Consider the following 13,784-nt stretch of genomic DNA (forward strand, 5'->3'; position numbering starts at 1 on the left):
TGTGATCCTTACCTTATTCTACTGCACACTCAGTATTCTCTTCTCCAATTCATCACCTACTCTCTTCCTTAATCACAGCGTTAACTCAGGTCTTTATCAATTTTCAAATACATGGTTATAAGGCTAGCCACTCTTCCTGCCAAGCCTGGCTTTTTTCTAAGTATTCTCTACACCGCAGCCAGAGAAGTCTTTCTAGAATGTTAATTTAAATATTTCATAATTTACAGGATGAAGTCAAATCTTTACGGAGAGTACAAGATATCTATATGCTCTTTCCTTTATGCATGCTGTCCTCTCTGACAGAAATGGCCTCGTTTCTCCCAACTTGTCCTTCTTTTCCTTGCCTTTCTGACACACAGATTGTGTCACCTTCCCTATGAAGAATTCCCTTTTATATCCCTTCTTCCCTGAGTCAGACACTCGCTCCTGTAGATTCCTAAAGTGTTTTATGTCTAAGCCTGTCACTGCATTCGCTACAGAGTAGAATACTAGTTGGTATACCTGTTCCTAGAGGGTTAAGAGCAGTATCTCACTCATCTTTCCAATTCCATCACCTAGCAAAGTACCTGGCACACAGCAGGAACTCAAAACTAATTCTAAACTAGTGGATAGGCAACTTAGGATGACTAAAAAAGAAAGTAGACATGAGGCATAGTGAAAGAATGAGTAAGGCAAGATTTCTTGTGTTAGCCAGCTATTTTGCACAGGTGTGTCACAGATGGCATATGAAACAAATTCTATGGCGTTTCTTTCTATTCTTTTGATCATGTGATATCCTACAGAAGCTGAAGTAATGATCCTGTAGCTTGGTCTGGCTAAGATCACCAGTTCAATTTTCCCATGAACCAGTTGCTTCCTCAAAAGAGCACTTCTTCCACTCACAGAGTTACAACAACGGCGCTGAACGGTCATCCTATAATATTCATGCCGTTGTTCCTGTGGGGAAAATCTCATGAAGAGAATGAGGATGTCTCACTCAGCCTGAAAAATCTCAAAAAAGGAAAAGGAGGGGAAAAAAAGAAAAGGAAAAAAGAAAAAGCAGGACCAACCAATACATGTCAATACATTTTCATAACTAAAAAAGCAGAATTGGCTATGAGGAAATGGAAAAAAAATTTGAAACTCTCATTTCCACATGTTTATTTTTCCTTTTCCTTAGAAAATCATCATAAAGTGGCAAACAATACTTACGTGCCGTTCAGGCATACGCTGGTCACAAGGCAAACAGCAAGTTACTCTCAATGCGAATATACAGTATTTGTATTTCCACCAACTTTTATTTGACAGTGATCCCTCAGGTATCTTCTTGAGTACTTTTTCTCTTCAATTCTATTATGTAACTGTGGTGCTTACATACATCTGCTCAAGTTCCAAAGAACAGATGCCCATGTTTATCAGGTAATTAATAAATAGCCTTTTAAAAATTAACCAAGCAATTATACCACAATTTGTACTCAGTGGATTAAAATGGAACATACTCTCTGTTCTGATTCCTTTTAAAAAGCAAATTTTCCTGCTTATATTGCTATCTTTTCTGTAACTATTTTCTAGTGATAACTTAGCATCAATAAAAACCTATGATCAGAAAATGTCTGTACAAAAGGAAACAATAAAAGACAGAATAGTCCCATAGAATGTCAGGAATATAGTATAGTGGCCAAGTACCTATCTTTATACCATAAAGGGAGGTTTCTTCTTTATTTTTATTTCTTAATTTTTCATACAACTAATCATTGGTTTATTTGCTACATAAGATAAACTGCTGCAAGTGACAAAAGAGAAAATTAATTTGCTGACCTGATTATTACTATCATTAAGTGATACATCTCAAAGGACTTGAAAATATGTTGTTTTCAAAAAAGAGGATTTGATGAAAACAAAGATGAAACTTTTCTGTGTACACATTTACATACACACATGCTGACTTTGTTAGCAGCAAAATTATTCAGCTATAACCACAAGACTGAGAAGACCAATATGTATGTACCTCACAAGTCTTTTTGCAACAATAGTATGTCATTTATTTGATGACTAAGGGCTGAATTTCCATCACTCTTTGTGCTTCTGGCTTCATTTTACAGACTGTAACAAAAAATGCACTTGTTTAAAGAGTATTTATTACCTCTAGGATTAGAGATTTACATATACACTACAAAATGCTCTAAACATACTTATTAAAATGCAGGCAATTAAAAAAAGCTTTCAACAGTAACTAGATCAATTGGATTTTTACTTCAGTAATAAGTTATCTGTACTACCATAATGCAAGGAAGATTTCTGAAGTCTACTGAATGATGAGTAAAGAAAACTATTATTATTATGTTGAAATATTTATACAAACAGTAATTAATACTATTCAGGAGAGCAAAATATTCTACAACAGTCACTCAGTGAATTAACATAAGAAACTTTCAAAGGAGTTCCTGTTGCGGCTCAGCATCCAACTAGGATCTATGAGGATGCATGATCGATCCCTGGCCTTGCTCAGAGGGTTAAGGAGCCAGGGCTGCCGTGAGCTGTGGTGTAGGCTGCAGACGTGACTTGGACCCCGAAGGTGCTATGGCTGTGGCATAGGCTGCAGCTGCAGCTGTGATTCGAACCTCTATATGCTATTTTATCTTAAAAAAGATTTAAAAAATTTAGGAACCCCCCCCCACAAGTAATCAAGTAATGAACCTTAGGAAATTTAGCAAAATAAAATTTATTTTTATTTTTAGTCTTTTTTTTTGGCCATTTCTTGGGCCGCTCCTGCGGCATATGGAGGTTCCCAGGCTAGGTGTCTAATCGGAGCTGTAGCTGCCAGCCTACATCAGAGCCACAGCAACGCGGGATCCGAGCCCCGTCTGTGACGTACACCACAGCTCACGGCAACACTGGATCACTGACCCACTGAGCATGACCCACTGAGCAAGAGCAGGGATTGAACCTGAAACCTCATGGTTCCTAGTCGGATTTGTTAACCACTGCGCCACGACGGGAACTCCCAAAATAAAATTTATTTTAAAAACTAGGTAAATTCCCTTCTACTCTTATCTTCCCAGTTCATATCAGAATGATCATTTTTTATGGATTTCTCTTACTAAACAAAACTTGCCTCATGTGAGAACTGTGTTCCGCAAGGTGAAATCACTGATTTGGGGTTTTCATTTGTACTGACAAGTATTTTCTCTCATTGATACAGAATGGAAAAGTCATTCCATTGAATTGCCATTGGCCCTATACTAATGAAACAAGCTATATCTTTGGCCTGCCTGGTAAACTAACAGGAAGCAAATTCACGATGTGTCAATTTTGCTAACACTAAAAAAGTTAACACCAAGGCATTATAGATTAAAATAAGTCATCTTTAATATATATGTTAGAGTAAAACTTTAGGCTAAAACTCAAAATAAGAGTACTATTTAATAATTCAGACAAAAGTTAATACCAAAGAATAAGAAGAATTTACTAATTAAAATTTACTTTTGTGTGTTTTTTCCCTCAATAATTCACTATCATCTGTTATTCTCCCAGAACCTGTCTTCTGCACTAGCCAAACAGGCAAGTTAAATGGTCAGAATCACCCTCCAGAAACTCTGAGGTCTTTGCAATGCAACTAGGAATGTGGCATTGCTTTTGACTATTGTGGCAAGGTTGGGCAGGGGCTGGTTGTAGGGATCACACATTTTTTTCAACAGATTAATTCTTTTGAATCATTTTATTAAAAACAATCAACATTCATATATTTCTACCAGTCTTTTACATTCTACATTTTTTTATTTTATTTTTTTTAACCCTTGCTTTTCCTGTCTCTCTCTGCAGGGCCACTTCAATCTCTACTTTATTATTTGGGTTCTGAGGTTTATACCAGGATTGTTTTTCTTTTTCTCCTTAAATGAAACAAGAATGCCATTTTTTTTAACAAGGTAATTAAAATACTACAAATTCTTAAAATGCCCTTGTCTGTATTGTACCTGTTAGTAGATAAATCAGACTTTCTTTCTTTCTTAAGCCACTCAAACTGATACACTGCAGGCTGTTACAGTTCAAAACAAGCAAACAAACAAAAACCCACAAGAGTATAAAAAAATTCAATTGGATGTATGTCTATCTCATTTCTAAAACAGTACTGTATCACATCAAATTTGAATATTAAGCAATGTGTGTCATGTAAGCCAAGAAATATTTTGAGCAAATGACTAAAGATCTTAGAACTTGAAGGAAGTCTTCAGTTTTAGGAGAATTAACATTATTATTCATTAGGCAGGGACTATCCTGCCACAGAACAGGAAAAGGTGACTGGTGCTAAGCTTTAAACACCTGAAAAATGGTTACTGTTAAAAGTAGAGTAGGGTGGGGTGGGATGTTTTCTGTTTTCTGTGGAAACACCAATATTCCCCACATCACAGGATTGTAAGAAAGTGACTGAGCCATTTAACTTATAAAGTAAGTATAAATCTATAGTTTCACTGAAATTGCCTTAAAGAGATAAGACAGAAACTTGTCTTTTAAAGGTTAGTTACAAGCATATAATTATGTATGAATTATTTTCCTACTATAGGAATAGGTTTTTTTGGGGGCGGTTTCTATTAATGACTTCATGATTGTTCATTCATGAAAGGAATAGGTTATTGAATACTAATCCAGCTGCAAACAATTGATTTCTTTCAATTTCTAGGATTTTTTTTCAAACTTTTGGCTAAATTAAAAAAAAATGGCATTCAGAAAACTATGCAGGATATCTTAGTCTGGGCTTAAAATTAGAGATTCAAAGACTTAAGTCCAGTGCAAGTACTGTTCAAACTCAGAAGGTGCTTACTACCATTGTGATACACAGGAAAACTATCACTAAATCATTCTGCATGGAACACACAGTACTTCCTGAACTCTGAAGGACAGGCCAGACACTGAAGATATGGGAAAGTCAAGACTGAAAGGAAAATAAGACATTGTCTGATCTTGAGAAACTCAGTCTAGTGCTTCCCCAGGCTAAAAATGAAAAACAAATATTGCTATTTGATTGACTATTCCACTCTTTTCTTCAAAAATCTTATCCACAACTTGCATTATTTTATCTTTGTAAAAGACTTCTTTAACACTTTGTAAATTTTTGCATTATCCCTCTTCAAACAATAAAGGCATAACAATTAATGACAAAATGAACATTTGTTGACTACTTATACTGCACTAAATGTTTTACAAATATTTCCAAGAGCTGCGATCTTATATGATATTTATATCTACTTGTCAAAATGCCCCAGCTCATCAACAAGATATGTCACAATGCTTTTTCACCATAAGAAGACTAGGTTTACTCCTGATAGTATAATCCACTAGACAACATTTACAAACGCCCCAGAAAGTACTAATGACTCTAAACTACAACTGAGTCTTAACATTATTCTATCAAAGAAGAATGTTAAACTGTTCAAATAAAATGTATACTAAACGATGTCCCACACAGTGCTAGGAGAGCTTTTTGGAAAGACCATCAACTTCACTACATTTGTTTTACAACAAAACTTCAGATAAGCAACAAAAAAGTTGTAATTTACTGAGCCCCTTCTATGTATCAGATAATTACAAAATGTGTAGTTTACCATCACAGCAACCTTACAGACACCATACTTATTTTACAGAGAAGAAAACAAGCTCACAGATGCTGAGAAATTGTAATTAGCCCCCAAACACAAAGCCAGCAGTAAGTGGCAAAACCAGGCATCAAACCAGGATAGCAGACTCCAAATTTTTTCTTGAGCCACAAAGCAGCTTTTTGAGGCACTAATAGGAAATCACTATTCAGTGAAAGTCTGAAGTACAAACATAATGTTGTTTCCAAGTTATGAAGTATATTCTTTTTTAAAAAACTGAAATATAGTTATTTACGATGTTGTGTTAATTTCAGGTGTACAGCAAAGTGATTCAGCTACACATATGTATCTACTCTTTTTCATATGGTATGTTCTTAATCAAAGTAAAATTTATGTATAGAATATTTTGGGTTTTGAAATCAAAGATAATACACATTATGCAGGTTTTAAAAGAGCAATTATGCAATATTTGTTTCTCAATCACCCCTTTCTATTTTAATTTTCTCCACAGTACTTTTTTCCTCCCAGACACACTTGATTTTACTCTTTTATTATGTCCCTTCCACTACTGAAAATGTAAACTGTACGAGGACATCTCAAAGGATCCTGGCACACTAAGTGCTCAATAAATATTCGTGAAACAAGTGAAAGCTTGGCACCCAGTAGGTATTCCATAAATATTAGTTTCTTTTTCTTTTACTATGTAGGAAACACTAAAAAGGGTTAGTGTTAAGATATTAAAGGTCAAAAGAAATTTACCACTCCTGATCCCAAATTTTGAACTGTAATAGATTGCTGGAAATGCAATACAATCTCTTGTTGAAGTTTTACATTCAAATTGTTAAGAAGAAAAAAAGACATTCAGCAAAGCCTCATTTATCAAGCATTGTCAGGAGATAAGGGGGCTACATAAAATATACTTCAAACAAAGCATTTATTATTTTGCTTTTTTTTTTTAGGGCCGTACCCATGGCATGTGGAAGTTCCCAGGGTAGGGGTCTGATGGGAGCTACAGCTGCCAGCCTACACCACAGACACAGCAACGCCAGATCCAAGCAACCTACACCACAGCTCACAGCAATGGTGGATCCTTAACCCACTGCGCAAGGGCAGGGATCGAACCCGCAACCTCATGGTTCCTAGTCAGATTCGAGAACAAAGCATTTTTAAGGGCCAAAACTTTATTTATTTATTTTGTCTTTTTGCTATTTCGTGGGCCGCTCTCGCGGCATATGGAGGTTCCCAGGCTAGGGGTCGAATCGGAGCTATAGCTGCCAGCCTATGCCAGAGCCACAGCAACGCAGGATCCGAGCCGCGTCTGCGACCTACACCACAGCTCACGGCAACGCCGGATCGTTAACCCACTGAGCAAGGGCAGGGATCGAACCCACAACCTCATGGTTCCTAGTCGGATTCGTTAACCACTGCGCCAAGACGGGAACTCCAAGGGCCAAAATTTTAATCAATTTTCAGAGACCTCTTATTGATATTAAACATCAGGAATTTACTTTGTGGCAACATATCTTAGTGTGCTTTTAACTGTAGCCCATTCTTTGTGTCTCAGTGGTAAGGAACCTGACTAGTATCCATGAGGATGCAGGTTCAATCCCTGGCCTCGCTCAGTGGGTTAGGCAAGGCCTGAGTGAGGCCAGGGATTGAACCTGCATTCTCTTGGATACTAGTGGGGTTCATTACTGTGAGCTTGGTGTAGGTCACAGACTTGGCTGGGATGCTGTGCTGCTGTGGGGTAGGCTGGCAGCTGCAGCTACAATTAGACCTCTAGCCTGGGAACTTCCATATGCCACATGTGCGGCCCTAAAAAGCAAAAAAAAAAAAAAAAAAAAAAAACCAGAAAACAATAGCTCATCCCTATTCTGAGAATTAAGAAATTAGAAACTAAACATACTTTGTAAAATAAGTCATTAAAAGATAAGTCTACATAAAATGCCTAATTTTAATGCTAAGAAGACTAGTAGTAAGTACTACTTAGTACCAAACAGTGTGCTTTGAGGGATGGCATACTTAGAAAACAAAGAAAAATGAGTTCCCATGTGGCACAGTGGAAAGGAATTTGACTAGGAACCATGAAGTTGTGGGTTCAACCTCTGACCTCGATCCAACGTTGCCATGAGCTGTGGTATAGGTCAAAGATTCGGCTCGGATCCTGAGTTGCTATGGCTGTGGCGCAGGCCGGCAGCAGTATCTCCGATTGGACCCCTAGCCTGGGAACCTCCATATGCTGTGGGTGCAGCCCTAAAAAGAAAAGGAAAGAAAGAAAACGAAGAAAAAGACCAAAAGACCGCCATTCTTAATCTCAGACTCTATCATGATCACAGTCCAATTCAGCAATTAAAAATACAGTACCGGCCATCCCTGAGTACCTACTCAGGGATTTTGGTTTTCTGATTAAGGGTCCTTGATTTTTTTTAGCGTCAGAGTCATAAAAAAAAGGAAATGTTAAAATACTGTATTTTGGAAATATGAGCCAGAGGTAAATAAATGTGAACACACACACACACATTTATATCTCATATAATTTCAAAATCTCCAAATCCTTACCATCTTAACACAGAGGATTTAAAATAAGATGACTGTTTAGACTGTGAGTCTTCCAAAAGACTCAGGCTTAATCTGATCATTTTCCTACGCGTGGCAGCCAACATTACCTACACCTCCAAACTCCTAGTTGCCTAAAACTGTTCATCTAATCTTCTACCAGCATCTTATCCTCTTCCTCCTTATTACTATTTTGCTCCCTTTTCACATTTGCCTCTATTACCTCATAATCCTTCTACTTTATAGAGTCCCAATCTTAGATGAACCAAATTAGAATGACATAAGTGGGAACAAAGGAAACGTCTACTCCTGTTCTCTTCTGGGTCATGGGAGCCTGGCCAGGTAGCGATATAATGGAACTGAAGCTTTTCTGAACTAGTTTACCTTATAAACTTCCTATGTTGTAAAGATTATCAGAAACTTTTTTTCCCCCCAAAACATCTATAACAAGGTAAACTTTGCTTTTTAAAGTACGTTGATAACTATTAAAAAATAAATTTTTAGTCTTGATCAATTTATACAACTAAAAAAATGCTATTTCAGAAAATTCACACATTCCTCATGGGACTTTTTTCTTTTCACATGAAACTCACAAAGTTTCGTGTAAATGGTCTACATTACACCTATTTTTCAGAATGACATATGTTCACAGATACATACATAGATTTCATCCGAAACAGTATTGTGAGAAACGAATTTTCCTTACAGGGAAAACTAAAGAAGTAGAATAAATTTTTATTTCTGTCAAGACACAAGACTAATCACGTTAAGACACTTACCTGAGGGTAATATATTACTAATACTAAAGAAGCAATACTCAATAATAACATAATTGGAGATCTACTTAACTCTGCAGTTTAAAAACGTGATTTCACTAGATGCAATAACTGCATGCAAGTTTTGGCAAACACTACTTTCCACTAGGGAGAGGACCAAATATAGGTAATATTTCATAAAGTTAAAATTTATTTTCCAGGAAATTTGTATCAGATGAGGCTCTTATCATCTACTCCTAAATGAGTTACAAAAGCACAGGTTCTACTATGTGACTAAAGAGGGTTCACTAAAGAGGGCTAAATGGCTTGCATTTCAGTATCCCTCGAGAATTCTTCTGAACTCAGGAAAAGGTAGTCCACGTGCCCAAGAGAAAAATGAAATAACAGAGTAAACTCAGTGGGTGACTTAGTCATCTATTAACACATTCGGTTTTTAGTTGATCCTTTGAAGATTTAAATCTTAAGCACTGTCTACTAGAAACTGATTAGATTTAAGGGGAAAAAAAAAAGCCGACAGAAGTTCTGAATCACTGGAATTTTTCTATTTCCTGTTAACACAGTGATAGTGCTATGTTCAATATATTCGTTCCATACCCGTTTTTGAAAAGCTATAGTGTCCCTTTTAAACTTGGCTCTATTTTAATTTGTAGCTCATTTATCTAACAATTGCTCCCATTGTTTCTAATTTAAGTGTCCAGCCAAAGCATACAATAAGATGAAAAGCATGTCTTGTCTTTATTAGAAAATGCAATGGTTTCAAAACCTAGAGTTTCAAACTGCCAGGGTTTAAAATCAATCACGATTTCACTGTTACAAGGAATACAAAGATATTTTTAAAAAGGTGTCAATATTTTGCCACTGTACAAAAAGTGTGGTAAGCAGTAGTAGGGGAAAAAACTGAAAGCAAAATTTTATTCCATGCCCATCAAACTTCCCAGCCAAATCTAAAATTGCATAAGGAGCAACATACTCTTCTGAGTGAGCTAAAGCACAGACTCATTCTTTTTTATAAAATGTGAATCAACCTGACCTTAAAATCTGACACTTTAAAAACTTACCTAAAACAGACAAAATGGATGCAAAATTATACTGCTTCACTGTTGCCTCGAATACGACCAAGAACCTTCCAATGAATAAAGGCACTCAGAACAGCCTCCCGTTGGGGACCCGAAATTCATGAACTACCGAGAAACCCCCGTGAAGCTGCAAATTCCCTGCACTCTCCTGGAAACCCCTCTTATCAGAAACATTTGAAGAATTTCTCCACAACAATTAAGCTGACTTGAAGAATGGAAACCTAACATCTCAAATATACTATATATGGAATGAAACATGGCCAAACACATAAATACGAACCCACACGGTCTCTGACACTTTGGTGTACTACTCTGCCCGAGCAATCCCACAGCATCAGCAACGGAAAGATACACCTGTCACCTGTTCAGCGATTCCCAGACCCTCTCGCCTCCCTGCCACAACCACAACCTTACTGAGGTTGATCGGACAGAAAACTAGAATTATCCTCTGAAATATAGGGGCCACATATTCACAGCGGGGCTGGCTCCCCACTTCAAGAAGGCTGCAGAAAACCAACACTGGAAAGGGAACGCCATTCTCCCCTCGACCCCCACGTAACTCCCTCGGGCTCCCCCCCCCCGCCCCTAAATCATCTTTATTCGGGCTCCGGCTCCCCAAGAGGCGTTTTCCTTCCCCCACCCCCATCTCACACATGCCAGAGGGGCGGGCCGGGGGCACCCGTGAAGGCAGGGGCCCTCCCCACCCCTGGCACCCTCCCCCACCCGGGGTTCTCCCCGGCGCCCGATTCCAATGTATGCCCCCTCCCCCTACGCACTTAGTCCCCCGAGCCCAGGCCCGGCGTTCCCCACCCCCGCCCGGTCTGGGGGACTTGGGGGGCCTCCCTCTCCGCCTCGCCACTGGGGAAGGAAGGAGGCGGAGGGAGGAAGAGTGAGAGGAAGAAGCGGACGCCCCGCAAAGGCCTGGCGAGTCGGCAGAGTCCCTTCCAGACGAAGGGGGGGGTGCGGGGAGCTGAGGGGCGAGCGAGGACTGGGGATCCCGCCGAGGCCCGGCAGCACTGTCCGCTTACCCTTCGCCGCCGCAGCTTGCCCCTCCTCCTCCTCGGCCGCCGCCGCCTCTCCCACTAGGGCAGCCGTCTCCACCGTCGCCGCCGCCGCCTCCACCACCACAGCCGCCGCCAGCGCCGCCGCCGCCTCCGATTCCACCCGGCAGGGGGGACACCTCAGCCCTCCCTCCCTCCCCGCTCAGCCCCTCCGATCGGCCGCTGCCGCCAACTCCCTCCAGCCGCCACCGCCGCCGCCGCTCGTGGCTGAGGGGGAGGGGAGGGGGTCGGGCTGGGTCGCCCCGCCGGCGGCTGCTGCAGATCAAAAACGATGGCTGGGTGGCGTCGCCGCTCCCCGCTCCTCCGCTCCAGCTCGCTCGGCCTCCCTACCTCCCTCGGCCCCCACCCCCCTCGCGCTCGCCTGCCCTCCCCCCACCCCCCCAGCTCTCGCTGGCTCCGGCCGCGGCTCCGCCAGCCCAGTGCAAATCAAAATACTGTCACACAATATGGCGGCGCGGCCGCCGGCAAACACCGCGAGATCTGCGGCCGCTGCTGAGGCGGCGGCTGTGACGAGGCCTCCCCCAGCCGGGCGGCGGGGGAGCGGCCGGCGACGGCTGCGGCGGCCGCGGCGGCGCGGGGATGCTCTTTCTCCGCCCAGCACCCCTCCCCTGACACTCGCAGCCTCCACGCCCGTCTAGCGAAGGCTGGAGAGAGAACGCAGCCCGGCCGCGCGAAGTGGCGCGGGCCGCCGCCCGGGCCGTGCGAGAGGGGCACCGAGGCCGACGGCCCGGGATCTCACTTCTTAAGTTGGATCCCGTCGCCGTTACTTGGGGCGGGATGTGTGTGTGTGTGCAGAGAAAGTGCAGGTTTCCCTCTCAGCGGGAGCGGAGAACAGTTTGGGTCGAAAGGAGGAAGACACTCGGCTCCCCGCCGCTCGGCCAGTCCGGAAGCGGCCGGCGGGACCTGCGGGGCGGGGGCCTCGTGCTCCGCGCGGGGGGCGGACCGGACGCCGCGGCGCTTCGGCGCCCCGCGCCTGCTCTGAGCCCGGGCGGCCGCGGGCGGCAGGTGGGCCTGCGCCGCGGGCGGGAGTGCGGGCTCTAAGGGAGGGACACACCCCCTTGGAGGCGGCTGCGCGGAGGCCGCCGGCTGACGGGGGTGACCGCTGCAGGAGACCAGAGTCGTCCCCAGAGTGTGCGAGACTCGTCCTAGAAGCCTCAGAACTCGCAGCTTCGCGTCTGGAAAAAAGTGTTGGGCGCTGAGTTTTCTGGAGTGCTGGAAAGAAAAACCAGTCTTAATGTTGCAAGGGTTTTGTTGTTTCGATTTTATTTTAATTGCACGTTCCTAGAAGTCCTAGAAGCAGAGCCAAAGGCACTTTAACTTGGGGCGGGGGGGAGACTTCTGTTTCTATCTTCTTAAAGATATATTTGTTCAACTTCCCCCTGGAAAAAACCGTGTTTAACACTCACATTTCTCACAATGAAAGATACTCATTTAAACGTTCTAGCGCTTTAATGTTGTCCAAAACACTACGGCATTTTTTTGTCCCTGTCCAAAATGTGCATATTCCTGCCAGTTTTTTCCTTGAAACAATTCTTATTCCCCAGAAAAATCCTGAAGGACCGTTTTTATTCTTCTGTTTCCAGTATGAGCGCTGTAGTTACAGCAAGAGCCCCCCGCCCCCTTTTAAGATTCTTTTAAGAAGTACAGGCTTCTCTAAGGTTAAAGTGCTTTTGCCAGTTCTCTTCCCCTTACTCATCATTTAAAAATACCTGAAATATTGGGATATATCACCAATTCAAAACCTTTACCACGTTAAAGCCTAAAGCACTTATTACTTATTATATCAGAATTTAGGTATTTTCTCTCCATTGTCAATATCATTAAGAGGAGTAAATTAGAATATAAAAAATGGAAAGACTAGTTTCAAATCAATGGTAGGTAATAGGAAATCACTGAATCTTAATACTTTACAGTAGTCCTCTCTGAGGAACTACTTCCATGCTGTTAACTGAAATAAATTTAAAGAAATTGAATCTGTTCAATTTCATTCCTTTTTTGAAACCGCTATGAAATATAGAGCTAGCAATTGCTTTTGAAATGGTAGAATTATGTATTTTATACAAAATATTTTTAAAATTTATGTAACGATGGAGTTCCCATCGTGGTGCAGCAGAAACAAATCCAACTAGGAACCATGAGGTTGGGGGTTTGATCCCTGGCCTCGCTCAGCGGGTCAAGGATCCAGTGTTGCCTGTGAGCTGTGGTGTAGGTTGCAGACACTGCTTGGATCTGGCGCAGCTGTGGCTGTGGTGTAGGTGGGAAGCTACAGTTGATTAGACCCCTAGCCTGGGAACCTCCACATGCTGCGGGTGCGGTCCTAAAAGGACAAAAATAAATAAAATGTACGTAATGAAATGTATAGATACATAACTTCAATAGAAATATAATGCTTTAAAACTTATGAATACAATAAGTGTGAATAGCTCAAGTCTAAGAACTAGCAGGTGACAGAGAAGGTGTGTATAACAACACATCCTTGCACCAACATTGAAGAACTTTTAACTTGGATCTTGTCATGATGTATCCAGAAAACCCAAAGAGCAGAAAATTCTACAAAATAACTGGCCTGTGTTCTTAAAACACTGTCAATTTCATATAAACCAAACAAAACTACAGGTGGAAGGAAACTAAAGACATTACAACTAAATGCAATATGTGATCCTGAGCTAGATATTTTACTGGAGAGACAAAACGCTATAAAGGACATTATTGGGATCATAGATGTGGCTTGAATATGAACTGTAG

General features: G+C 41.5%; 1 protein-coding gene across 8 annotated transcripts in view; it reads right to left on the minus strand.

Moving 5' to 3' along the window:
- The window catches only part of TAB2 (TGF-beta activated kinase 1 (MAP3K7) binding protein 2), a 77,932-nt gene extending 66,556 nt beyond the window's left edge, over positions 1-11,376 (minus strand). For all 8 annotated transcript variants that reach the window (XM_085024064.1, XM_085024042.1, XM_085024056.1 and 5 more), the window contains exon 1: positions 11,007-11,376. The gene's annotated coding sequence lies outside the window, so the exon portion shown is untranslated. The remainder of the gene's footprint in view (positions 1-11,006) is intronic.
- Positions 11,377-13,784: the final 2,408 nt, after the last annotated feature.

The sequence above is a fragment of the Sus scrofa genome, chromosome 1, assembly GCF_054392235.1.
Source record: "Sus scrofa isolate SSC_HxYL_T2T_F1_AM1 chromosome 1, Sscrofa_HxYL_maternal_Yorkshire_Landrace_v2.0, whole genome shotgun sequence".
NCBI classification, from domain to species: Eukaryota; Metazoa; Chordata; class Mammalia; order Artiodactyla; family Suidae; genus Sus; species Sus scrofa.